The following is a 26,945-nucleotide window of genomic DNA, read 5'->3' on the forward strand; positions in this document are numbered from 1 at the left end:
GGCATGGCAAGCTGGATGGCAGCGTTTTGCTACGATTCAGCCTGCCTTCTAAATGTAGCAGAGCTGGAGCAGTCGTGGGAACCATGGAAAGGTATGGATGAGGTTGGTTAATTATTTTACTTTTATTGCAGGAGACATTGGCTTCAGCTTTAATGGGCGTAATGGTAAGTAGAGTTTAATTTAAAATTTTAAAGTATTGTGTGTTTATTTCAATTAAAAGATTTTATTCTGGGTGTTGGTGTTTTCTTTCACTTTCACTATGGGGTTAGTAATGGGGGCATTGTATTGACGCCTCCCCATTACTAACCTGGGCTTGAAGTCAGCTGGCATTATAAGCTGACATCAACCCCAGCCCTATTACCCCACTGCCACCGCTACAGGGCAGTGGGAAGAGCGAGTCTACGTGCCAGAATTGGCACATCCTATGGATGTGCCATTTCTGGAGCGGATGAGGGCTGGTGTTTCTAGCCTGGGAGGGGGCCAATATTCATGGCACCATTCCAGGGCTATTAATATCAGCCCCAGATGTTTGCCTAGCCTTTGCTAGCTATTAAAATAAGGGGGCCCCACGTCATATTTTTTGGGGTCCTTCATTTTAATAGCTAGCAAAGGCTAGGTATTCAGCTGGGGGCTGATATTGGTAGCCTGGGAAGCTCCATGGGTATTACCCACTTCCCATGCTTCAAACATCTGCCCCAGCCATCTGCTTAACCTCCACTAGAGACTAAAATTATGGGGAACCCCACGCCAATTTTTTTTTTAATAAATCCTTTATTTTAACACTAAATGACAAGTACAGTAACCAACACTGTCACTGTACTTATTATATATGTGACTGACATGTTTCTATCTATCTAATCTATGTATGATGCTCTATTCTTTCTGTTCTAAATTGTCAGGTACCAATGTTATAACTCTATGCTGCTGCTGAATTGTCGGCTTTTTTAAAGAGACGGGTGCATGAAAATCGGAGGGCACTAGTGTGTTCCGAGTGCCCTGCTATGTTTTTCATGCACCCTACTATATACCCTGCTTCTTGAGAAAGCCAACAATATCCAGGCGAAACGCGCATGAGGCATCTCTCTCCACGGACTATCCTTTTCCAGTACCCTTAGCTCTCCTTCCATCCCTCAGTAAGGCTTTTGGTTACCTACTGACTATGGGCGCATCTTGATGTTGTGGCAGATTGTTGCCTACAAGTGTATATTGCTATTGCCCTCAGTCATTGTCCATTTATCTTCCTTGCCTTGGTTTCCCCACTCTACTGGTTATACTTTTATGTAGTGGGTATAGGGTTGTAAGCTATAGAGTGCTGCATTTTCCTGACATCATGTACCCCTGCTTGTCTATGCTATGACTAAACTATTTATTATGTGATGCTAATTTATTTAATATAATAAAGATTTTCTATTGTCTTCTACCATTTAGCTCCTTTGTTCCTCCTTTTTGATTATATACCCTGCCTGCATGTTTGCCTATATATTCTGCCTGCCTGACATGTTTCATTGAGCACTGTTCCCATCGATTTGGGCAATTTTTGACCTTCTGCAGACCGCCGGGGTGGGACAGCCAGAAAAATGCTCAAGTCTACCATAGACTTACATTGGGCTCGTTGCTCGGGTCGAGCACCCGAGTATCACGATGTGCTCGGCCAGAGCTTCGAGCACCCAGGCATTTTAGTGCCCAATCAACACTTATACCGCTAGTACACCAAAATCAGTTTAGGTATTTCTCTATCTCTATGTGGAATGAGCTGTGTGCGTTGACCTCCTAAGCTGTAAAATCATAAATTGGCGCTGCTTGGCCCTCATATATTATACTAGCTGTAATAGTCCCCCCTAATTGGCAGAGCTAGATCATGTGATGTGATAACTGCAAAGCATTATGGGGGCACCCTATCTGCCATAATTTAAGTAAATAGTCTGCTTTCTGAGGCTTCAGTAGTGTGTGAAAAAGAACTAGGTAATTTTTTTTCCAATGTTCGCAAATCGAATCACAAACTGTTTGAATTAACGGGGACCTGCCAATTTGAGAAAATTCAAATTAAAGTCAACCCTCCATGGATCAATACGCTCATCTCTACTGTCAACTGCACTACAACACACATCAATATAAATTCAAGTATTTTTCTCCAGATTTATCAGCCATGACTTGATGCACAACTCAAATTGCAGGTGACAAAATCCACAGCATTATCATAGTGGAAAATTAAAAATAAATATAAGCATTACATACTTATTAAAAGAGCCATAAAGAAAATTTTGAAAGTCTTACTGAATATCCAGCACTGGTATCTACCGTAATTCCAGCAAGAGAGTATTTTATTCACCTTACTGGAGGAATAGCATTTTCTGAAGAAACTTCTTTTATAAGCAATTCAAAGTATCTGTAGGAAAAAAAGATATAAAACACATTTACAGAAAATTGGAAATAGAAACCATAAATACCATTATCTGTTCTGTAGAAAGACAAGCTAATATTCTGTTTATATACAGCACAGGAATAACAAAAAACATGTCTTACTAGATGTGCAAAAACAAATGTCATATGGACACAAACTTTCTGGTCTGATAACAGTAGAATCAGTTGGTCAAAATTGACCAGAGGAAATTGTAAAGCGCCCTTTTATAACTCTCCAAATAACTAATTGAACTAAGACTGAGATATGCCAGTGAATAATCAAACATCTAGCATGCACAATGCTTTATTTGTACAAGAATACAGCGTATACTGATTTTTTCCAGGATTATCAAATTCTTATCCCAAGCATTTTAAATTACAGTATGCAACTCTGTAAAAATGTTATTTATTACTATTTATTATTATTATTATTGTTATTTATTTAGCACATTTAATTCTTTTGTAATGAGTTTAAATGTAATTTCTAACTTTTAAACCTGTTTAACACCATGCACTGTTGTCATATTACTTGTGTTTTAGTCAAACACATTGTGTTAGCTGTCGCTGGTCTTATGAAATGCTCAATTCATACATGAATAAAAAAAAGGATTGTACAGAATTTTCAAACTAAGTACAAAAGCCTCATAAATCTTGTTAATAATGTATGCAGTTTGTAGTGTTAAATCCACTTTTAACCTGTTCTGAACATCTTGCAAGGGTTCAATGAAGGAAGGTCTGTTCCCAACTTAATGCAGCATTCCCATGATGTGAATTTGTTGCGTTTTTTTGTACTGCAGATTTCCGTGGGCAAAAGAACACAGTGTATTACAGTTTCAGCCAAAGTGTTTGCAATATATATAAATATCATGTTTACTGTGCTCTATTTTACCCTACAGAAACCTAGAACCTAAGGTGTGATTTTGAAACCCATAACATGTTAATTTCTCTTACGATAAATATGCATTTCATTAGTGGATTTTCCCCATAGACACTGCAGAAAAAAACGGCATATGCATTTTTAGCATGTTTCCACAAAGGAATTGCAATAAAAATGCATGTAATCCACATATGACCTTATCAATTAAGTTTTATCAAAGCTATGTAACAGGAAGTTGACTTGACAACACACCAAATATTCATAGTGGGAATTGAGCCTAATGCACTTTGATTAACTTTGATTGCAGTTTTTGATGCAGTTTTGTTCTTTATGAAAAAATGTTAGAAGCAAATCTTAACGGAAGAAAAAGTGTAAAGAAAGGAAATATCTTTTACCTTTTAGATCCCCTCTTGTACATGCTTCAAAAGTTGCATTACAAACTGTATGTGTGATTTCAGCCCAATGTACCGTGTCCATCAAAGTAAAACATCAGAATTATGTCAGTTTGAGGCTAAATACCCTGTCTGGGAACTGATTTTGTTAAGTGATTTTGTTAAGTGACTTTGATACCCGACTTTGACAAGTGACTTTTACAACTGATAATAATAATTTTAAAAAAAGTCACTGTTCGCTGATGGGACTTGAACTCAAAACTCCATGTCTAGATGCCTGTGCACTTACCATTGATAAGTACTTTTCTGTTTTCCTTGGCTGTAAGCCATAATCATCAACATTAACAGAAATAAACACTTGAAATAGATCACTCTGTTTGTAATGACTCTATATAATATAAGGAGTTTCACTTTTTGTATTGAAGAACTGAAATAAATTAACTTTTTGAGGATATTCTGATTTTGTGAGAAGCACCTGTATGTGATCTGTGAAGCTACACATCGGCCTAGTAGTCTAGATGGCACATTGCCACGTTAAAATAGTTTTTTCCGGTTTAAAAGATTTCATGTAAGAGAATGAGCTAGTGAGTTTCATGAATTACAAATGCCATATTTTAGAAGTTGACAGCAAGTGACTCTTTCAGTTTTAACATAGTAGCCCTCCACTGTATCTATTCGCCCAGCTCACATTAGAGTAGGAGAAAAACTGACCTCTTTAGTCATTAACGATGCTGCTGTGTAATCTCTACAGACTCAAAGACCGGTTTAAAATATCCTGATTTGGCAATTTAGCACTAAAATTTTTTTAGAGCGTGAAGAAAGAAAAGGAAGGCTGTGATTCAAATGTACTCTCACTTTGCCCAATATCCCAATATTGAAATGAGCATAGTCCGCATTCTGAAAGTTAAATAAACTCAAACATAGAAAAGAATGATTTAATCCTAAATTATAAGCCTTAAAGATCTATGCTACGCATTCTCTTTGGACTAGAAAAAACAAGGAAAGGATGTATACGGCACTTCCAACCAGAAAATAAAAAATATGACAATTTATTGGAAAATCATATAAAATTCATTAAAAACAAGTAAACCTGAAGCGTTTCTGGCGCTAGAACAGTGAACCCTTAATCATAGGATATCTAAAAGAGGTTTGAGAATGCTGTTATATAGGAAAGGAGTGAATGTTCACATCAATTAGACTGACAATTAGAGTAAAAACAAGATCAGCTTTAAGTTTGCATCCAGAGGACAGAATCAGAAGATAGAATGACCATAAGATGGATCACAGTAGACAATGTATCAATTTCCAGTCAAGATATACAAAATCAATATATGCAAATGGTGAAGTTACTAACCAAGCAAAGAAAATGCAAATCAATTATTCTAAATAAAATCACAAAAAATATAATAAATATTATGAATTCATAAAGGCAATAATGTGCTGGAGTGAAAATTGGAAAAAATAAAAAAGATCTACAAGAGGTAGCAATGGCAATTACCTTAACAGCTTTTAAAAAGGGTTAGATGTGTTTCTCACAACAAATGGCATTGTGCGTTATAAATAATCTATCGATAGAGAATGTGTAAGTGGTGGAGAAAGGTTGAAATTGATGGACTTATGTCTTCTTTAAACCTACTGTACATAATTATATAACTATGTGACTCTGTTTTAGGTTTGGTGGGATTTTTCTCACAAATTTCTTGCTTAAAAGGGGTATTCCCATCTCCAAGATCCTATCCCAATATGTAGTAGGTGTAATAATAATAATATTAGCAAATACCTCCAATTAGAAATGTAGTATAGTTTTTCTAATTTGCTATGTCTCTTTCCTCATGTGCAAGCATTGCAGGACCTTAGATATCCATGGTATAACCACTAGCAACTAGCTAACTGTCACGATAACAGTGGTCACAACCATGGATGCCTAACGTCCTGTAATGCCTGCACATGAGGAAAGAGGCATAGCGAATAAGAAAAACTTTACTACATTTCAAATTGGAGGTATTTGCTAATAATAATAATAATAATAATAATAATAATAATATTATTATTACTACATATTGGATAGAATCTTGGTGATGGGAATACCCCTTTAAAGTACAGGGTGGGCCATTTATATGGATACACCTAAATAAAATGGGAATTGTTGGTAATATCAACTTCCTGTTTGTGGCACATTAGTATATGGGAGGGGGAAAAAGTTTCCAGATAGGTGGCGGCCATGGCGGCCATTTTGAATCCAACTTTATTTTTTTCTATGGTTTGAGGGTCATGTGGCACATCAAACGCATTGAAAATTTCATAAGAAAAACAATGGTGTGCTTGGTTTTAACGTAACTTTATTCTTTCATGAGCTATTTACAAGTTTATGACTAGTGTTGAGCGAGCACTAAAATGCTCGGGTGCTCGAAGCTCGGGCCGAGCTCGCCGTGATACTTGGGTGCTCGACCCGAGCAACGAGCCCAATGTTAGTCTATGGGAGACTTGAGCATCTTTGCGGTGGCACCCCCGGCAGTCTTTTAAAAGCCTAACAAGTGCCCAAAACGATAGTGACAGTGCTCAAATGACATGGGGACAGCATGGGGATCGCCCCAGGAAGCATTTCTGACCCCCAGGTCACTGCTGTCAACAACGTGGTCAGAGGTATTAGGCCACTTTTACTGGCTCACAATAAAATGTTCAAAAACGAAACTGAACCTGTTTTCCTGTGAAATATGTTAAGGAACATCCTTTCCAGGGTAAAGACTTGTGTATAAGGTAAAAAAAATAACCAAAAACAAAAATACTCCTCCACACCTTGGGCTATGTTCACAAGTAGCATTTTTTATGCATTTTTGCACTTTTGCATTGCTTTCAACCGTGACAAATGCATTCACCGGGAAATGTCATTTTAACATTTTACAACCTTATCTGGCCATGTGCTATGTGACACATGCATACAGTGCAGAAAAGACATGGGAACAGCATGTTGCAGACCCCTGGAAGCATCTCTGACACCCAGGTCACTGCATAAAAGTGTGCCCATCATAAGTGATCCTTGCCGCATCAGAAGATGCAGACTTGCAACTATCCCCATGCAAGTTCTAGTCCCACGGCAGTGTTCAATTGTACCTCCCCCATTCCTTGCAATACAAGCGCAAGTATGCAGCCTGCCACCCACCCACGCCCAGGCTGCAATACCATACTGCTTGCTTGCTTGAACTTGAAATTGGGCCTTTTAGGCATGTGGAGGCGGAATCTGGCCACCACGTCAAGGCTGTGTTGGCGGCCTGGAATCCATACTCAGTCCCCAGCCGCCCGGCGGCCAGGTGTCCATACTCGCTCCCCAGCCGCCCCGCGGCCGGGTGTCCACACACGGTCCCCAGCCGCCTGTGGGCAGCCGGGTGTCCACAAACGGTCCCCAGCCGCCCCTATTTCTCCTTGGAACATCCTCCCACACACTTTTCTTATCCCGGCCTGCTTTAGGCAGCATTGGACGAGCCCACCAGAGAACCAGACTCCTCCGGTGGGCCCTGACTCTCCATCAGTGGAGTTAAGAGTGCCAAGCTGAGGAGCATGATGATGATGACAGAAGTTAGCATCTGCTATGTTTTCTTTTAATGCAAGTGTAAGTGTGCAGCCTGCCACCCACCCACCCCCAGACTGCAATTCCTTACTGCTAGCTTGCACTTGAAATGGGGCCTTTTAGTTTGGAGGAGGCCGAAGCTGGCCAATACCTCATGGCTGCTCCGGCAGCAAGGTATCCATACTCAGTCCCCAGCCGCCCCTATTTGTCCTGGTGTGCCTTATACATAAGATTAAGCACGTATACCAAAACAATACCTGTGCCCTCCCCAGTGCATTTAGTGGGAAGGAGAGCCTATTCCGCTGTAGTGTGTGCATGCCAAACCCCTGTTCATGGTACATGCGAAGATGCCTCCCACCTTGCACCTGTCATTGCAGACTTGCAACTATCCCCATTCAAGTCCTTGTCCCAGGGCAGTGTTCAATTGTACCTCTCCCATTCCTTGCAATGCAAGCGCAAGTGCAAGTCTGCCACCCACCCACCCCCAGGCTGCAGTACCATACTGCTTGCTTGCTTGCACTTTAAATTGGGCCTTTTAGGCATGTGGAGGCGGAATCTGGCCACCACGCCATGGCTGTGTCGGCGGCCTGGTATCCATACTCAGTCCCCAGCCGCCTGGTGGCCTGGTGTCCCCGCTTGCTCCCCAGCCTCCAGGGGGTGGCCAGGTGTACATACTCGGTCCCAAGCCACCCCTATTTGTCCCGGTAACCTTTCCCACACTTTTCTTAGCCTGGCCTGCTTTAGGGCAGCATTGGCCGAGCCCACCGAACTATCAGACTCCTCCGGTGGGCCCTGGCTTCTCCATCAGGGGAGTTGAGAGTGCCAAGGTGAGGAGCATGATGAGGATGATAGAAGTTAGAATCTGCTTTGTTTTGTTGTAATGCAAGCGCATGTATGTAGTAGCGGCTAGGCCTGAGGTGGTCAGCGTTTTGGCGCATATCCTACCTCCTCCGAGGATTGCTGGATGTTTTCCTGCTACTATCCAAGTTCTATGACTCCCGTTAAAACAAAGCTTCAGGTGATAAATGATGGATGAGGTAGTGGCAAAGGAGAAAGAGCAGGAGGAACAGGGACCATTCACATCAATATCAGGCCAGTCAACCAGATATGTCTTGTAGGATATGTTTCTGTAACAAAAGGAGCGGTTCGGCTACACAGTTATAGGGCATACAGTGGGTACAATGCCTACCAAAAATTTCGAGGCACTCCAATGCCCCTTGGAAATGACATGGAGGTCAGAGGCGTTAACTAAACCTTTTTTTCCATTTATAGCAACTGGGTCTCCTGTGCACTGTTGGCCTAAGCAGTGAATGGAAGGCTTTCCAAAAATTATGAGGAACTGCAACTTACAAGAACTTACAAGAGCCATGTGTGGCACCCCAGGGGTCTGGTCACCACAGTAATAGAGATATTACGTCGGAGAGCAAGTGGGAGGTTTCCTGGTCAGGATCCCTTAAACATGCAACTGTTAGAACCTTGCTCTTAGGTTTTTTCCTTTGCTGGTCACATGACCTTGTTGGCCTATTTAATCCTGCTCCGCCCTTCTGGCTTTGCTGGACTTCATTGTATAACTACTTTCTATCTAGCCTGTGCTCTGTATCTAACTCTGTTAGTTTGCTTGGTCTACGGATCTCAGTGTTCTATATATTTTGTTTGTTTGTCTGTCTGCTACTATTTCTGTTAGGAGGTGTCCCATTTTCCTCCCAGTCCTTAGTACTTGTAGGGATTCCTTCCCCACATCTATAGGTCTCCGTACAGACTAGCTTAGGACTTTAGCAGGTCTGATCGCAGGATCAGGTCCCCTGTTACATCGTAGGGATAAAGCTGAGTTCTATCGTAGGGACAGATCTCCTCTCTTTCCTTAGCTCTGGTAGCAGAACATAACAGTAAGTCCAGCCTGCAAATTCTCTAAGGAAAGATTTTTCTGTTCCATCATGGTGTCGGTTCAGGATTTGGCTCATCGCCTGCAGGGACTCTCTCTGGAGGTGGCCGAGCTCCGTCAGCACGTGAGTAACTGTCCTGGAGCACATTTCTTGGAGCCTAAGGTATGTTTGCCGGATTTATTTTTTGGTGAACACCGAGAATTTTTTTCATTTAAAAATGCTTGCTTATTGTATTTTCGTTTGAGACCCAAGTCCTCTGGGGATGAATCCCAGCGCATAGGGTTCATAATGTCACTTTTGCGCAAAGAGCCTCAGGAGTGGGCCTTTTCTTTGCAACCTAGTGATACATGCTTCAGATCAGTGGATAGTTTTTTTTCTGCTTTGGGGCTATTATATGATGATCCTGACCGTGTCGCATCAGCTGAGACTGAGTTAAGACGTTTGAGACAGGGATCAGGTAATGTGGAAAAATATTGTACTCATTTCCGTCGATGGTCTACTCAAACAGGGTGGAACGATTCTGCTCTGAAAAGTCTATTTCTTGCTGGGCTCAATGAAAGGGTTAAAGACCTGCTAATTGCTTATCCTACACCTGAAGATTTGCAACAGGCTATGCAATTAGCTATACGGGTTGATAGGAGACTGCGTGCAAGGGTTAATGAGAGCAAATCCTCTGCTATGTCAGTTTCTGGTTATGAGAATGTGTGTACTAACAGTGGTGAACCGATGGAGATTGGATCGGTGGCACCTCGCTCTCAAGAAAAAGACCGTAGATTTTTTGAAGGCTTGTGTTTCTATTGCGGAAAATCTGGTCATTTGATTAAAGGCTGTGAGCTTCGTATGAAGAAAGAAAAAAAAATGGTCAGTCATGCCCGTATTGCCTGTTTAAATTCCAAGGGTGTATTTTTAGCTGCTTCCACGATTGCTCAGGAAAAATGAATGGAATTTCGGGTGTTTGTCGATTATGGGTCTACTCTGAATGTAATTGATGGGGGATTCTTGGAAAGACTCAATTTAAAACCCGAACCTTTATCATCCCCCATTGCTGTGGTTTCTGTGGATGGTTCCCCTTTGAAGAATATTACTCTCAAGGTCTGTGAATTTCCTCTCACTATTAATGGTGTTCACCATGAGAAATTGGATTTGGTAGGTTTGAATAACTTGCCTTCTCCAGTAATATTGGGATTGCCCTGGTTAAAATTTCACAATCCTGTACTGGATTGGTCTACCAGTGAAATTAAATCCTGGAGCCATAAATGTTATGACAAGTGTTGTAACGGGCGTATTGCAGCTTTGGATAGGGGAGAATTGCCTGTTCCTATTCAGGATTTTTGGAGAGTTTTTTCTGAGAAGGAATCGCAGGTTTTTCCTCCCCATAGAGACTATGATTATTCTATTGAATTTGTCCCTGGAGCGACTCTTCCTAAAAGTCGTTTATTTAACCTTACTATTCCTGAGAGGAAGGCTTTGGAGGAATACATACAGACAAGTTTGGCCGCTGGTCACATTAGGCCTTCTAAGTCTCCTGTGGCGGTTGGATTTTTTTTTGTAAAAAAAAAAGGACGGCGGTTTACGTCCTTGTCTGGATTTTCGTGAGATTAACAAAATTACTGTACGCAATCCTTACCCACTGCCATTGATTCCTGATTTATTTAACCAGTTAATGGGGGCCAAGTGGTTCTCTAAAATTGACCTTAAGGGGGCATACAATCTGTTGCGCATGAAGGAGGGTGACGAATGGAAGACTGCTTTTAACACTCCTGTGGGTCATTTTGAGAATCTGGTTATGCCTTTTGGTCTTACTAATGCTCCTGCATTTTTTCATAATCTTATTAATGACATCCTTAGACCTTTGATCGGCAAAAATGTGGTTGTGTATTTGGATGACATTTTGATTTATTCGCCGGATCTGGAGTCTCATTGGCGGAGCGTACGTGAGGTATTACAGTTGTTAATGGACAATTCGCTTTTTGCTAAGCTGGAGAAATGTGAGATCGCTGTACAGAGAATTAGTTTTTTGGGTTACATTATCTCCAGCGAAGGTTTTGAGATGGACCCGGTTAAAGTTCAAGCTGTACAGGAATGGCCTAGGCCTATTGGTTTGAAATCGATACAGAGGTTTTTAGGTTTCGCCAATTATTACAGAAAATTCATAAAAAAAATTTCTAGTATTGTCAAACCTCTGACCGATCTCACCAGGAAAGGTGCTGATGCGGTTCAGTGGTCTTCTGAGGCTATTGAAGCTTTTGTGTATCTCAAGGAGAGGTTCACCTCTGCTCCCATCCTTATGCAGCCTGATGTGACTAAGCCGTTTTTGGTTGAAGTTGATGCTTCCTCTGTGGGGGTTGGCGCAGTATTGTCTCAGGATAACGGGGATGGATTACATCCCTGTGCCTTTTTTTCAAAAAATTTTTCGGAGACTGAACTGAATTACGATATTGGTAATCGGGAATTATTGGCTATTAAACTCGCATTTGAACACTGGCGCCACTTCTTGGAAGGTGCGGAATTTCCCGTTCAGGTTCTTACGGATCATAAAAATCTGATATATCTTGATGCTGCCAAGCGCCTGAATGCCCGTCAGGCTAGGTGGGCACTGTTTTTCTCGCGGTTTAATTTCTCCGTTACTTACATCCCTGGTACTAAGAATGTTAAGGCGGATGCCTTGTCTCGCAGTTTTTCTCCCATAGTCGGTGCTGAGAAAGAGGAGAACATTTTACAAGAAGGTGTTGTGATAGCTGCTTTGGACTCCGTTTTGGAAGATGAGATTCTTAAAGCACAGGAGAATGCCCCATCTAACACTCCTCATGGGAGGTTGTTTGTGCCTGGGACCTTTAGGAGAGATTTGTTTGTTGAGTGTCACGAATCTCGGTTGGCAGGTCATCCCGGAATCTCTGAGACCAAGAGACTGGTGGGTCGCAGTTTTTGGTGGCCTGGATGGCAGAAGGAAGTCATTAAGTGGGTGCGTCAATGTACTATATGTGCTAGATCTAAGTCCTCACATACTCCTGCTGCGGGGTTGTTTTGTCCTTTGGAGGTTCCCAGTGCTCCTTGGACACATTTGGCTATGGACTTTATAACTGACCTTCCCCCCTCTGAGGGTTTTACTGTCATCTGGGTGGTCGTGGACCGTTTTAGCAAGATGTGTCACTTGGTTCCCTTCGTCAAACTGCCATGCGCTAAAACTCTCGCTAAGGCCTTTGTCAAGGAAATTGTCAGACTTCATGGCGTTCCTACTGACATTGTTTCTGATAGGGGTCCTCAGTTCGTGGCTCGTTTTTGGCGTGCCTTTTGTGACAGGTTGGGAGTTCATTTATCGTTCTCGTCCGGATATCATCCTGAATCTAATGGCCAGACAGAAAGGAAAAACCAGGATGTTGAGCAGTTCTTGCGTTGTTTTGTGGCAGACAATCAAGAGGGGTGGTCTGAGTTTCTGCCACTTGCTGAATTTGCTCTGAACAATCATACATCTTCTTCTGCTGGTTGTTCGCCTTTTTTTTGTTGTTCTGGGAGACATCCGTCGTTTGGGTCGTTCTCCAAGTTGGGATCTGCCGTGCCTGAGGAGGAGAATTTTTCCGGTGATTTGGAGAGAGTTTGGACGGATGTGCGTGGTAATCTTCAGGAGGCCAACAGAAAATCTAAAGACTACTTTGATAGGAAACGACAGGAGGTTTTGTTCGCTGTTGGTGACATGGTTTGGTTGTCCTCTAGGAATCTGCGGTTGAGGATTCCTTCTAAGAAATTGGGTCCCAAGTTTGTAGGGCCCTTTAAGGTGCTTCAGGTTGTCAACCAATCTGCTGTTAGGTTGGAGGTTCCTACCTCCTGGAGAATTAATCCGGTATTTCATGTCTCTCTGTTAAAAAAAGCTGTTGTGTCGGATGGTGACGCCTCTGCCTCTGTTCCTCCGGTGGTGGAGGACGGGGAATATGAAATTTCTCGCATCCTTAACTCTAGACGGTATAGAGGTAGTTTGCAGTATCTTGTGGCCTGGAAAGGTTTCGGACCCGGGGATAACTCTTGGATGAGGTCAGATGATGTTTCCGCGTCCAGACTTATCAGAGCGTTTCACAGGAGATTTCCTGATAAGCCTGGTCCTAGGGGATCCGGAGGATCCTCTTAGAAGGGGGGGTACTGTTAGAACCTTGCTCTTAGGTTTTTTCCTTTGCTGGTCACATGACCTTGTTGGCCTATTTAATCCTGCTCCGCCCTTCTGGCTTTGCTGGACTTCATTGTATAACTACTTTCTATCTAGCCTGTGCTCTGTATCTAACTCTGTTAGTTTGCTTGGTCTACGGATCTCAGTGTTCTATATATTTTGTTTGTTTGTCTGTCTGCTACTATTTCTGTTAGGAGGTGTCCCATTTTCCTCCCAGTCCTTAGTACTTGTAGGGATTCCTTCCCCACATCTATAGGTCTCCGTACAGACTAGCTTAGGACTTTAGCAGGTCTGATCGCAGGATCAGGTCCCCTGTTACATCGTAGGGATAAAGCTGAGTTCTATCGTAGGGACAGATCTCCTCTCTTTCCTTAGCTCTGGTAGCAGAATATAACAGCAACATCCTCCTGCCCCAGTCCTGGGAGGGGAGAATTCTGCCCTTATAAACTGGATCTGGGGCGGGGTTGAGTGAGTCAGAGAACAGAGAACAGTCAGAGTCAGAGTGAGAGCAAGGGAAAGTAACAGCAAGGAGCTCTGTAGGAGCTAAAGACCAGGGGCTGGAAGCTGAGCAGAGCTCGCCCTGGCAGAAGACAATAGGAACCGGACACAGGAGTCCGAGGCTGTGAGGACTTATATATCCAGCAGCAGAAACCAGCCGGCAGGGGATTTCAGGTCCTCTGGCCATAGAAGCCCGGAGGCTCAGTCACAAGCAAGGGACCAGCACCGCCGTCATGGAGCGGAGGCTAACAGAAGGCCCCAAGTCACCAGCCATACGGGTGAGCACTACACGGTACACTCAGGGACGTGGGCTACTTCTACCCGCTTACAGCAAGGTAGTCAGGAAGAGTGCAGACAGACAGGGAGGCCTACAACTCCACCTGGCCAGGGGAACTCCTGCTTGCTCACAGACTGACCAGGCCTCTTATGCTAGCCAGTATTCCCGGGAGGGTCTACCTTATAATCATCAGTAAAGACCCTGAACTGCACTGCAAAGACTCTGAGTCGTTCCTGCTGCACTCGTGCACCATCACCCCCCTCATCCACACTCACTGCCCTGAGGCTATACTCCTCCCGTGGGGAGTTATCCCATTCTCTGCTGCGCACACAACACCAGCCTCAGCGGTCTGCCTCGCAGCGGTGGTACTCCCTGACCGCAATCCACGGGTGGTGCAGTCGGACAATTAACCTCAAAACCTAAGAAAGACTGCCACTGGTTTGACCAGCCTGAGCCACGGGACCGGGTCACCGCCACGGAGACTACAGACCCCAGAGACCCGGCACCGGGTATCCCACACACGTGTACACACGGCCCAGGGGGCGCGTCACATGCAGTACAGCATATTACAAGCATAAGTCCCATTATTGGGGAGTGGGTGTCTCATAGTATTTGCTTATGCCTTGCAAGCAAAAGCTGCCAAAAATTAGGACGGAGCAACTTGCAATGCCCCTTACAAGAGCCATGCAGTACAGCATATTACAAACATAAGTCCCATTATTGGGGAGTGGGTGTCCCATAGTATTTGCTTATGCCTTGCAAGCAAAAGTTGCCAAAAATTAGGACGGAGCAACTTGCAATGCCCCTTACAAGAGCCATGCAGTACAGCATATTACAAACATAAGTCCCATTATTGGGGAGTGGGTCTCCCATAGTATTTGCTTATGCTTTCCAAGCAAAAGCTGCCAAAAATTAGGACAGAGCAACTTGCAGTGCCCCTTACAAGAGCCATGCAGTGCAGCATATTACAAACATAAGTCCCATTATTGGGGAGTGGGTGTCCCATAGTATTTGCTTATGCTTTCCCAGCAAAAACTGCCAAAAATTAGGACGGAGCAACTTGCAGTGCCCCTTACAAGAGCCATGCAGTACAGCATATTACAAACATAAGTCCCATTATTGGGGAGTGGGTGTCCCATAGAATTTGCTTATGCCTTGCAAGCAAAAGCTGCCAAAAATTAGGATGGAGCAACTTGCAATTAGAGATGAGCATTGTTCTACTCGAACTGTTCGCCAATCTCATATTCGAGCTGTTTTTGGCGGTGTTCGAGCCGTTCGGCGAACACGAACAATTTGAGAAAAATTCGGCTGTTCGAGGTTATGTTCGATAACTGTTCGTGCACCAAAATCATAACTGGATTTTTTCTCAGTAATGATGAAAATTAATGTTAATACGCAGTTTGAGTGTACAGCGGGATGGGGGGAGGGGCAGGGGATGGATCTCTGCAGGAACAATGAAGATCTCCATTTTTTTTTCTCTTTCCCGCATTTGCAGTGGGGAGGTGCAATCTGTCAGCCTATCAGCAGCGCACACACGGAGCGAAGTGCTTTTTTTCACACAAGCAAGGGCATGTGTCATTGGCAGTGTATGTCACATGTCCTTGCCATATAAGACCAAGCCATTTTCCCCGTCGCCACCATTTTCTCACTGCTGCAGCTGCGTGTTAGACGGCACCGCAGTTGCTGTGTGCGCTATACCTTGTTAATTTCAAGCCAATTTTCGCACAAATATACAGATAGCTTGGGAGTAGGGAATAGTTGTGATTGCAGTCCTTTTAAGGACTAGGTTACAGCATTTCCTACGACTTTTATCAGGGAGGTCTGTGCTCTTAAATAGATAGATTGTGGGAGTAAAGACTAATTGTAATTGGAGTCCTTTTCAGGACTAGGTTACATCAGTTCCTATCAGTTTTTGCCAGGCAGGTCTGTGCCAGTGCTGTGCCAGTTTTTTTCACAGCATTTGGCTGAATCTAGCAAAGCTAATCCTTTTTGGCCTATTGCAGAGTGTGTTAGTCAGTGGAGTAGCCTATCTGTGTTGCAAAATATACCACCTGTGTATAGAATACCAATTTTTTACTGCACCTAGTGAAGTAAAATCTTTTGGGCATAGCATCATTCTATTAGTCCATCTATACTGACCTCCATCAGGTTGCAAACTGAATATAATTTTTTTCTGCATCTAGCTCTGAAAAAATATTTGGCCTTCTAGCAGTGTGTCGGACTTTCTCTATTAGTCCATCTATACTGACCTCCATCAGGTTGCAAATTAAAAATAATTTTTATCTGCATCTACAGTACCTCTGAAAAAATATTTGGGCTTCTAGCTGTGTGTGGGACTTGTTGTATTAGTCCATCTATACTGACCTCCATCAGGTTGCAAACTGAATATATTTTTTTCTGCATCTACCTCTGAAAAAATATTGGGCTTCTAGCTGTGTGTGGGACTTGTTGTATTAGTCCATCTATACTGACCTCCATCAGGTTGCAAACTGAATATATTTTTTTCTGCATCTACCTCTGAAAAAATATTGGGCTTCTAGCTATGTGTGGGTCTTGTTCTATTAATCCATCTATACAGACCTCCATCAGGTTGCAAACTGAATATAATTTTTTTCTGCATCTAGCTCTGAAAAAATATTTGGCCTTCTAGCAGTGTGTGGGACTTTCTCTGTTAGTCCATCTATACTGACCTCCATCAGGTTGCAAACTGAATATAATTTTTTTCTGCATCTAGCTCTGAAAAAATATTTGGCCTTCTAGCAGTGTGTGGGACTTTCTCTGTTAGTCCATCTATACTGACCTCCATCAGGTTGCAAACTGAATATAATTTTTTTCTGCATCTAGCTCTGAAAAAATATTTGGCCTTCTAGCAGTGTGTCGGACTTTCTCTATTAGTCCATCTATACTGACCTCCATCAGGTTGCAAATTAAAAATAATTTTTATCTGCATCTACAGTACCTCTGAAAAAATATTTGGGCTTCTAGCTGTGTGTGGGACTTGTTGTATTAGTCCATCTATACTGACCTCCATCAGGTTGCAAACTGAATATATTTTTTTCTGCATCTACCTCTGAAAAAATATTGGGCTTCTAGCTGTGTGTGGGACTTGTTGTATTAGTCCATCTATACCGATCTCCATCAGGTTGCAAACTGAATATATTTTTTTCTGCATCTACCTCTGAAAAAATATTGGGCTTCTAGCTGTGTGTGGGTCTTGTTCTATTAATCCATCTATACAGACCTCCATCAGGTTGCAAACTGAATATAATTTTTTTCTGCATCTAGCTCTGAAAAAATATTTGGCCTTCTAGCAGTGTGTCGGACTTTCTCTATTAGTCCATCTATACTGACCTCCATCAGGTTGCAAATTAAAAATAATTTTTATCTGCATCTACAGTACCTCTGAAAAAATATTTGGGCTTCTAGCTGTGTGTGGGACTTGTTGTATTAGTCCATCTATACTGACCTCCATCAGGTTGCAAACTGAATATATTTTTTTCTGCATCTACCTCTGAAAAAATATTGGGCTTCTAGCTGTGTGTGGGACTTGTTGTATTAGTCCATCTATACTGACCTCCATCAGGTTGCAAACTGAATATATTTTTTTCTGCATCTACCTCTGAAAAAATATTGGGCTTCTAGCTGTGTGTGGGACTTGTTGTATTAGTCCATCTATACTGACCTCCATCAGGTTGCAAACTGAATATATTTTTTTCTGCATCTACCTCTGAAAAAATATTGGGCTTCTAGCTGTGTGTGGGACATGTTGTATTAGTCCATGTATACTGACCTCCATCAGGTTGCAAACTGAATATATTTTTTTCTGCATCTACCTCTGAAAAAATATTGGGCTTCTAGCTGTGTGTGGGACTTGTTGTATTTGTCCATCTATACTGACCTCCATCAGGTTGCAAACTGAATATATTTTTTTCTGCATCTACCTCTGAAAAAATATTGGGCTTCTAGCTGTGTGTGGGACTTGTTGTATTAGTCCATCTATACTGACCTCCATCAGGTTGCAAACTGAATATATTTTTTTCTGCATCTATTTCTGAAAAAATATTGGGCTTCTAGCTGTGTGTGGGACATTCTCTGTTAGTCCATCTATACTGACCTCCATCAGGTTGCAAACTGAATATAATTTTTTTCTGCATCTAGCTCTGAAAAAATATTTGGCCTTCTAGCAGTGTGTGGGACTTTCTCTGTTAGTCCATCTATACTGACCTCCATCAGGTTGCAAACTGAATATAATTTTTTTCTGCATCTAGCTCTGAAAAAATATTTGGCCTTCTAGCAGTGTGTCGGACTTTCTCTATTAGTCCATCTATACTGACCTACATCAGGTTGCAAATTAAAAATAATTTTTATCTGCATCTACAGTACCTCTGAAAAAATATTTGGGCTTCTAGCTGTGTGTGGGACTTGTTGTATTAGTCCATCTATACTGACCTCCATCAGGTTGCAAACTGAATATATTTTTTTCTGCATCTACCTCTGAAAAAATATTGGGCTTCTAGCTGTGTGTGGGACTTGTTGTATTAGTCCATCTATACTGACCTCCATCAGGTTGCAAACTGAATATATTTTTTTCTGCATCTACCTCTGAAAAAATATTGGGCTTCTAGCTGTGTGTGGGTCTTGTTCTATTAATCCATCTATACAGACCTCCATCAGGTTGCAGACTGAATATAATTTTTTTCTGCATCTAGCTCTGAAAAAATATTTGGCCTTAAAGCAGTGTGTGGGACTTTCTCTGTTAGTCCATCTATACTGACCTCCATCAGGTTGCAAACTGAATATAATTTTTTTCTGCATCTAGCTCTGAAAAAATATTTGGCCTTCTAGCAGTGTGTCGGACTTTCTCTATTAGTCCATCTATACTGACCTCCATCAGGTTGCAAATTAAAAATAATTTTTATCTGCATCTACAGTACCTCTGAAAAAATATTTGGGCTTCTAGCTGTGTGTGGGACTTGTTGTATTAGTCCATCTATACTGACCTCCATCAGGTTGCAAACTGAATATATTTTTTTCTGCATCTACCTCTGAAATAATATTGGGCTTCTAGCTGTGTGTGGGACTTGTTGTATTAGTCAATCTATACTGACCTCCATCAGGTTGCAAACTGAATATATTTTTTTCTGCATCTACCTCTGAAAAAATATTGGGCTTCTAGCTGTGTGTGGGACTTGTTGTATTATTCCATCTATACTGACCTCCATCAGGTTGCAAACTGAATATATTTTTTTCTGCATCTACCTCTGAAAAAATATTGGGCTTCTAGCTGTGTGTGGGACTTGTTGTATTAGTCCATCTATACTGACCTCCATCAGGTTGCAAATTGAATATATTTTTTTCTGCATCTAACCCAGCCAATAGTTTTGGCCTAATACCACAGTTTGGCCACTCAGCTCTGCTCGGTTACCGTCCATTGTTTTTTTTGTGCAAACAACTCCAGAGTTGTGAATTAGTTAACCACCAAAATGAGTGGAAAAAGGCCTGCTGCTGGTGGAAAGGGGAATAGGCGTGTTGGGAAGGGGAAAAAAGGTTGTGTCCGTGGGGTAGGTGTTAAAGCAACAGTAACATCTGTAGAAGAAAGACCATCTTCCAGCCAAACTAAAATGTCTACTTCTTTTAGCGGACAATGTGATAAGATCCCTTTCTTACGGCCACGCCAATCGCTACAAATTCCAGATGAGGCACAAAAACAGCAGGTGCTTCAACGGATATCAAGTGCTCCTTTAAGTGGGCTCTCCTCCACATCAACTTCAACATCACAAATACTCCAGTCCTCAAAGGTGTCACCCCAATCGCACTTGCTTCCTCACAGCTCCCAAATCTCCAGCTGCCCGTCTGAGTATGAGGTAGAACAGATGGTTGAGTCTGCAGAGCTGTTTACTCATACTATAGCCTGGGAATCAGAGGTCGACTCCAGCGCTTCTGTGAATCCAGACGAGGAAATGATCTGCACTGATGCCCAGAATCTTTATGAGTCGGATCCAGGACCAGACGCAGAAGGTTCTGACCATAATGTAGACCCTCATTCCCAAACTGTAACTCCTGTTGGTGGAGACAATGAGGAAGACGATGATAAGACTCAAATACCTGATTGGAGCGACAACTTTAGTTTTTTGTCAGGGCAGGAACAGGTTGGCTCTGAGGACGACGGGTGTGATAACGCACAGGGTGATGATGATGAGGTTGGAGATCCCACTTACTGTCAACCCACAGTCAGCCAAGAGATGAGGTCAGCAGAGGAGGTGGAGGAAGATGGTAGTGACGACGAGGTCAGGTTGCGCTTCCTGGACAGAGACATAGTACTGGAAGCACGTCAACAACTGCATCCTCAAACACAACTCTGCCTCTCACCACAAGTCGTGGTGGCTCTTCAGGTCGCATGGGTGCTAAGCCTTGCATAGCCTGGGCATTTTTTCAGATCGATAAAGATGACCCAACTCGTGTTATCTGTAACATTTGTCAGCAAAAGCTAAGTAGAGGCCAAAAAATACATAGTTTGAGTACTTCATGCATGAACCGGCACATGGACATGAAGCATAAGTTGCAGTGGGAAGCTCAGTGTGCTACAATGCGGCCTAGCCGGCCGGGCCAACCACCGTCTGCCATATCTTGTGCATCCGCGCCCTCTTCATCTTCTGTGACTGGGGGGACAGCAGTCACACCTGTTTTGGGGCGCAGACCTGCCACCTCTTTACCCGCAACAGCCAGCGTGATTGGCAGGTCATCATTTTCTTTGGAGGTGGGAACACCAGCTGGTGTTGAGCGCTGTCCGACATCGATAGCACCACCTTTGGATCAAGGCAACCTAACATGTCCGCCTGCATCTTCCTCACAGACCGGCAGTTTGCCGGGGACACCCTTATCAACCCCGTCTAAGCACAATAGCCAGCCCTCGGTCCCTTAGATGTGGACAAGTAAAAGACCATTTCCTCCTAGCCATGAGAAAGCTAAGAGGTTGAATTTCACCATCTGCAAGCTCTTGGCTACAGAAATGCTGCCTTTCCGCCTGGTGGACACAGAGGATTTTCGAGACATTATGTCCGTCGCAGTGCCCCAGTACCAGATGCCCAGTCGGCACTACTTCTCAAAGAAAGGTGTGCCTGCGCTCCACCAGCATGTCGCACACAACATCACCGCTTCTTTGAGAAACTCTGTGTGTGACAGGGTGCATTTCACCACAGACACTTGGACGAGTAGGCATGGACAGGGGCGTTACATGTCGCTGACTGGGCACTGGGTAACTATGGTGACAGCAGGCCAAGGGGCTGCTGTCCAAGTCTTGCCGTCCCCACGAGTTGTGCGTCAATCCTCTTTATGTCAAAGTTCCTCCACTGCTTCTGCCTCCTCAACCTCCTCTCGGTCTTCCACCTGCACCCAAAGCCTGTCTGGTCATGCCACAAACTTTCTAACTGCGCAGAAGTGATCCTGCACACCTCCTTACTATGCTGGCAGTAGGTCTCAACGTCATCAGGCGGTTTTTACATTGAAATGTCTGGGAAATGTGAGTCACACAGCTGAGGAGTTGTGGTCAGCTCTGGAGAACCAATTTCATGGATGGTTGTCTCCACTGGACCTGAAACCAGGGAAGGCCGTGTGCGACAATGCTGCAAACCTGGGTGCGGCCCTTCGCCGGGGCAATGTCACACACGTGCCTTGTATGGCTCACGTGTTGAACCTGGTTGTCCAGCAATTTTTAGCCCACTATCCCAGACTAGATGGCCTTCTGCAGAGGGCACGGTCGCTGTGTGCTCACTTCCGCCGTTCGCATCCCGCAGCTCAGCGACTTACATCTCTACAGAAGTCGTTGGGCCTGCCACTTCACCGGCTAAAATGCGATGTGCCTACCCGGTGGAATTCAACTCTGCACATGTTGCAGCGACTGTGGCAGCACCGACAAGCCCTGGTGCAATACGTTCTGACGTATAGCCTGGGCCAACGAGATTCAGAGGTGGGGCAAATCACGCTGGAGGAGTGGTCTCAGATCAGGGACCTATGCACCCTTCTGCACAGTTTTGAAATGGCGACGAAGATGTTTAGTGCTGACGATGCCATTATCAGCATGACTATTCCGGTGATTTACATGCTGGAGCACATGTTAAACAGAATTCGGAGTCAGGTGGTGGCACAAGAGGAGGTGGAGGAAGTAGAGGAGGAGGAGTTGTATGCGGAAGGGCTAACATCTGCAAGGTCCAGACGGTCGGCAGCACCAAGGCGGCAGGCATGTGAGGGTGGGGGAGATGGTTTTACCAGGGCGCATGGTAGCAGCCAAACTAGTGAGGAAGGTGCAGGAGCCCAGGAAGAAGTGGAGGACTAACTGATGGAAGACTCATCAGATGAGGGAGACCTTGATCACATTTCTGTTGTGCGAGGTTGGGGGGAGAGGACAGAGGAAGGAAGCATGATTGTTACCTCGCCACCAACACAACAGGGACTTGGTGCTCCTGGATGCGCAACACACATGAGTGCCTTCTTGCTGCACTACCTGCAACATGACCCTCGAATTGTGAGAATTAGAAATAATCCTGACTACTGGGTTGCCACACTGTTAGATCCCCGGTACAAAAGTAAATTTGCAGAAATTATTCCTGCCATAGAAAGGGATGCACGCATGCAGGAGTATCAGCAGAGACTGTTGCAGAATCTTACATGTGCTTTTCCACAAAATACCAGTGGTGCACGTAGTGAATCTCACAGTTCCAACTTGCCAACCGTGGGACCGTCAAGTGTTCAGCACTCAAACCGTAACAGAACCACAGTATCTGCTGGTAACATCAATTTTGCGGAATCATTTCACCACTTTTTTAGCCCATCCTTTGCAAGGCCACAGGAGACAAGAAGTCTGACACATAGTCAACGCCTAGAGACGATGGTACAGGAGTATCTCCAAGTAAACATTGAAGCCACGACTGTGTCACTGGACCCTTGCTCTTTTTGGGCTTCCAATTTGGATAAATGGCTGGAGCTAGCCACTTACGCCTTGGAGATCTTGTCATGCCCCGCAGCCAGCGTTCTGTCTGAACGTGTGTTCAGCGCTGCTGGTGGTGTGCTGACAGATAAGCGCACGCGGCTCTGCACTGATAATGTAGACAGACTCACGTTCATAAAGATGAACAAATCATGGATCCGAAACGACTTTTCTACCCCTGTGTCATCCTGGGGAGAGTAAAAGCTTGATGATTGGTTAAAATCACCCTACCAACCGTTTTAAGCTTTCAAATTACTAATCATGTTTATCTGTATCTTGGCTGGAAAATAATTTGGGCTTTGTAGCAGTGTGCAGCACTGATCCTATTAGGCCATCTATACTAAAGCTTCACCAGATTTAAAATTAAAAATAATTTTTAGCTGCATCTAGCCCGGAAAATAATTTTGGGGCTCCGAGATGCGCAAGACACATAAGTGCCTTCTTGCTGCACTACCTGCAGCATGACCCTCATATTGTCAGAATTCGAAGTAATCATGACTACTGAGTTGCCACCATCTTAGATCCCCCAAACTTTTCGATCAACCTTTTCATTTTAATAAAGACCAAAAAAATGGTCATTTTTGAAATTATAAGCATTAGCAGGTTGTTAGAAACTGAAATCAAACAGTTTTAAACTCAAAACTTTATTCTAGGTGATGTTACATTTTCACATAGGACCCCTTGTTCGAAAGGAGCTTCTGAACTCTCTCGTCCATTGAATTTGTCAGGTTTTGGATGGTTTCTGCTTCAATTGTTTTGCATGAGGACAGAATACCCTCCCAGAGCTGTTGCTTAGATGTGAACAGCCTCCCGCCATCATAGACACTCCTTTTAATGATGCTCCAAAGGTTCTGAATGGGGTAGAGGTCAGGGGAGCATGGGGGTCACACCATAAGTTTGTCCCCTTTTATGCCCATATCAGCCAGAGATGCAGATGTTTTATGTGCAGCATGAGATGGTGCATTATCATGCAGAAAAATGATCTTGCTGTGAAATACACGGTTCTTCTTGAACCATGGCAGGAAGTGCTGTTTGAGAAAATCCACATACATTATGGAGTTCATCTTTAGCGCCTTCAGGGATCCTAAAGGGGCCGACAATCTCTCTCCCCATGATTCCAGCCCAAAACATTACTTCACCTCCTTCTTGTTGGCGCTGTAGCCGTGTTTGCGTGGGGTGTCCATCAACCAGCCATCCTCCACTCCATCCATCTGGACCATCGAGCGCTGCACGGCACTCATCCGTGAACAAAACTGTTTTGAAATCAGTCTTCATGTAATGTTTGGCCCACTGGAGCCGTTTCTGCTTGTGTGAAGTGGATAGAGGAGGTCGACAGGATGGCGTATGCACAGCTGCAAACCTCTGAAGGACCCTGCATCTTGTTGTTCGGGGACGTTGGAGGCACAAGCATCTTCAAAAACTTGTCTGCCTCTATGACAAGGCTTTTTTGCCGCTGCTCTTTCAACCTGACGTAATTGCATGTAGGAAAGAGTCCTCAATTTGCCCTTATCAGCACGCACACGTGTGTACTGTGAATCAGCTACATACTTCTTGATTGCCAAGACACTTCATCCTGATCATCGCACAATGTTGATTGTAGTCATGCCTTGACCTAAACACTCCACAATTTGTTGCTTCTCAGCAGCCGACACATCCTTTTTCTTTCCCATTTTGGCAGAAAATGTAGGCTGCTTAATAATGTGAGAGAGCCTTCTTAAGTAGTCTTGCCTTTCATTGGACACACCTGCCAAACTAATTAGCACAGGTGTCTGCAATTGATAACAGTGATATAAAGAGCCCTGACACACATCACCATCAATGAGTTTAACTGACAAACAAACAAATTCTTCCCTTATCACTCCTAAACACTTTTTGCATAATAATTTGGAACGCAGTGTACATGTGCTTTTCCACAAAACACCAGCGGTTCACGTAGTGAATCTTACAGTTCTAACTTTCCAACCGTGGTCTGTATGGAGTTGTTCAATAAAGGGCCCAAAATTAAGATAACATAGATGGGAGAGGTCTCTATGAATAGGAATTCCTAAGTATTTGATACCCTGTGAGGGCCAGGCAAAGGGAAAGTTGGACTGGATGGAATCCTATATGGATTTGGGGAGGGAGACATCGAGGGCCTCAGACTTCGCTGCATTGATTTTAAAATTTGACCATGTAACAAAGTGATCTATTTCAGCCATAACAGCATGGATGGATATATGTGATTGAGTGATATATACTAGGACATCATCAGCAAATAGAGAGCACTTGTACTCGGTGCCTCCCACCTCAATCCACCTAATATTGGGGTTATGGCGAATTGATGAGAGCAGGTGCTCCGTCACTAGGATGTATAAGAGAGGGGACAGAGGACATCCCTGCCTTGTCCCATTGGTGATTGTGAAAGGTGATGAAAATGTTCTGACGCACCCCCTGGGCCTTGGGACACCCGGAGCCGGACCCTTTTTGGTGGATGCTGGTGGTTGTAGTCTTCGTGGCGGCGACCCGGTTCCGTGGCTCAGGGCGGTCAAACCAGTGGCGGAACTATTTATGTGGTTTTGATGTTTAAATGTACGACTACGCCACCCGTGGATTGCGGTCAGAGTGAACCGCCGCTACAGGGCAGACCGCTGAGGCTGGTGTTGTGGGTGCAGCAGAGCGTAGCATAACTCCCCACGGGAGGAGTATAGCCTCAGGGCAGTGTATGCGGAGGATGGGGGTGATGGTGCAGGGCAGCAGCAGTAACGACACGGAGTCAGTGATGCAGTTCAGGGCCTTTACTCACAGTTCTTATTATCCAGACCACGTCTGCAGGTAACGGCTGCCCACGTCGTACTGTGCTCACCAGGTGAGGGGCTCAGACAACTCCCAGATAACTTTGAAGCACTTCACAGGACCCCCTTTGTGTGTCCTTTGTATGGCCTTTCTTACCAACACTTCTGTCCGGCTGCCTCGGGCCTCCTCTTGGTAAACTTGGCGCCAGTTTCCCTGACCCTATGTGGTGCCTTCCTAGCGGGTGTAGCGAGGGTCTGCGCCACATAAAATGTCAGAGCCTCCGGTTTCTAGCTGAGGGTCGTTTCCTGCCTCCACTAGTTCGGGGACCGGTCTCCCCCTTTGGCCTGACCCCTCCACGCAGGTGGATTCGGGTGTGCGGTGGCGACTCGCCCGTCCGCACCCCTGGGATCCCTTCATTCCTCATTCCTGGAGCCTTCTCCGCTCCTCTTCCTTCCTTCTCCCTCTTCCAGGCCTGGGCCTCTGTTACTAGGCCCGCCTCCGGAGCAGAGCTCATGCAGAGCCCCTGCTCCCTGCCACTTCTGCTCAGACTTCTCTGCACTGAACTAAGATGGTGCCCACCTTTTATACTCCCTTCTCAATGCACCCAGGAACTGCTTCCTCCCTGCTCCTGCACTACAGGGTTCCCCTTCCTCAGTGTTCCCTCCCCCCACTCCAGCCAGGGACAGGGACTGTCGTGCCCATCTCAGGGGCATATTGGTCGCCCTGCCCCACGGCAATGTGGTGTAATGCATGCAGGTGTCGGGTCCTGATCCACACTACATCCTTACCTGAGAGTGAGATATCACACCTCTGGGTGAGGTGCAATACCTCTGTAGCAACCGAGCCCTCAGGGTGCTACAGTTCCATTTATCTTCAGCCTAGGTGACGTATTGCGATACAGGGCCGTGATTTTGGCTTTAAAAGGGTCCCCTAGACCCCTACCCCAAGCTTTTTAAGAGAATCATATATGGCGTGCCAGGAGACTCTATGGAATGCTTTCTCAGCATCCAACGAGAGTATCTAATTACAAATTTTTAACTGCATCTAGCCCAGGAAATACTTTGTGCCTAGTAGCAGTGTCTGCTAGTCAGCGGATTATCCCGGCTGTTAAGCAAGCTACACCACCTGTAGTTTGGACACTT

General features: G+C 44.2%; 1 protein-coding gene across 2 annotated transcripts in view; it reads right to left on the reverse strand.

The window, feature by feature from the left end:
- LOC141164964 (teneurin-2-like) overlaps nucleotides 1–26,945 on the reverse strand; it is a 2,056,926-nt gene that overhangs the window by 1,259,179 nt on the left and 770,802 nt on the right. Inside the window, exon 3 of one of the 2 annotated variants that reach the window (XM_073650623.1) lies at nucleotides 2,330–2,386. The gene's annotated coding sequence lies outside the window, so the exon portion shown is untranslated. Of the gene's footprint in view, nucleotides 1–2,274; nucleotides 2,387–26,945 lie in introns of both variants that reach the window. The other variant, XM_073650622.1, reaches the window with a different exon arrangement.

The sequence above is a fragment of the Phyllobates terribilis genome, unplaced genomic scaffold (assembly GCF_046119375.1).
Source record: "Phyllobates terribilis strain yellow unplaced genomic scaffold, ASM4611937v1 Scaffold_11__3_contigs__length_659146591, whole genome shotgun sequence".
Taxonomy (NCBI): domain Eukaryota; kingdom Metazoa; phylum Chordata; class Amphibia; order Anura; family Dendrobatidae; genus Phyllobates; species Phyllobates terribilis.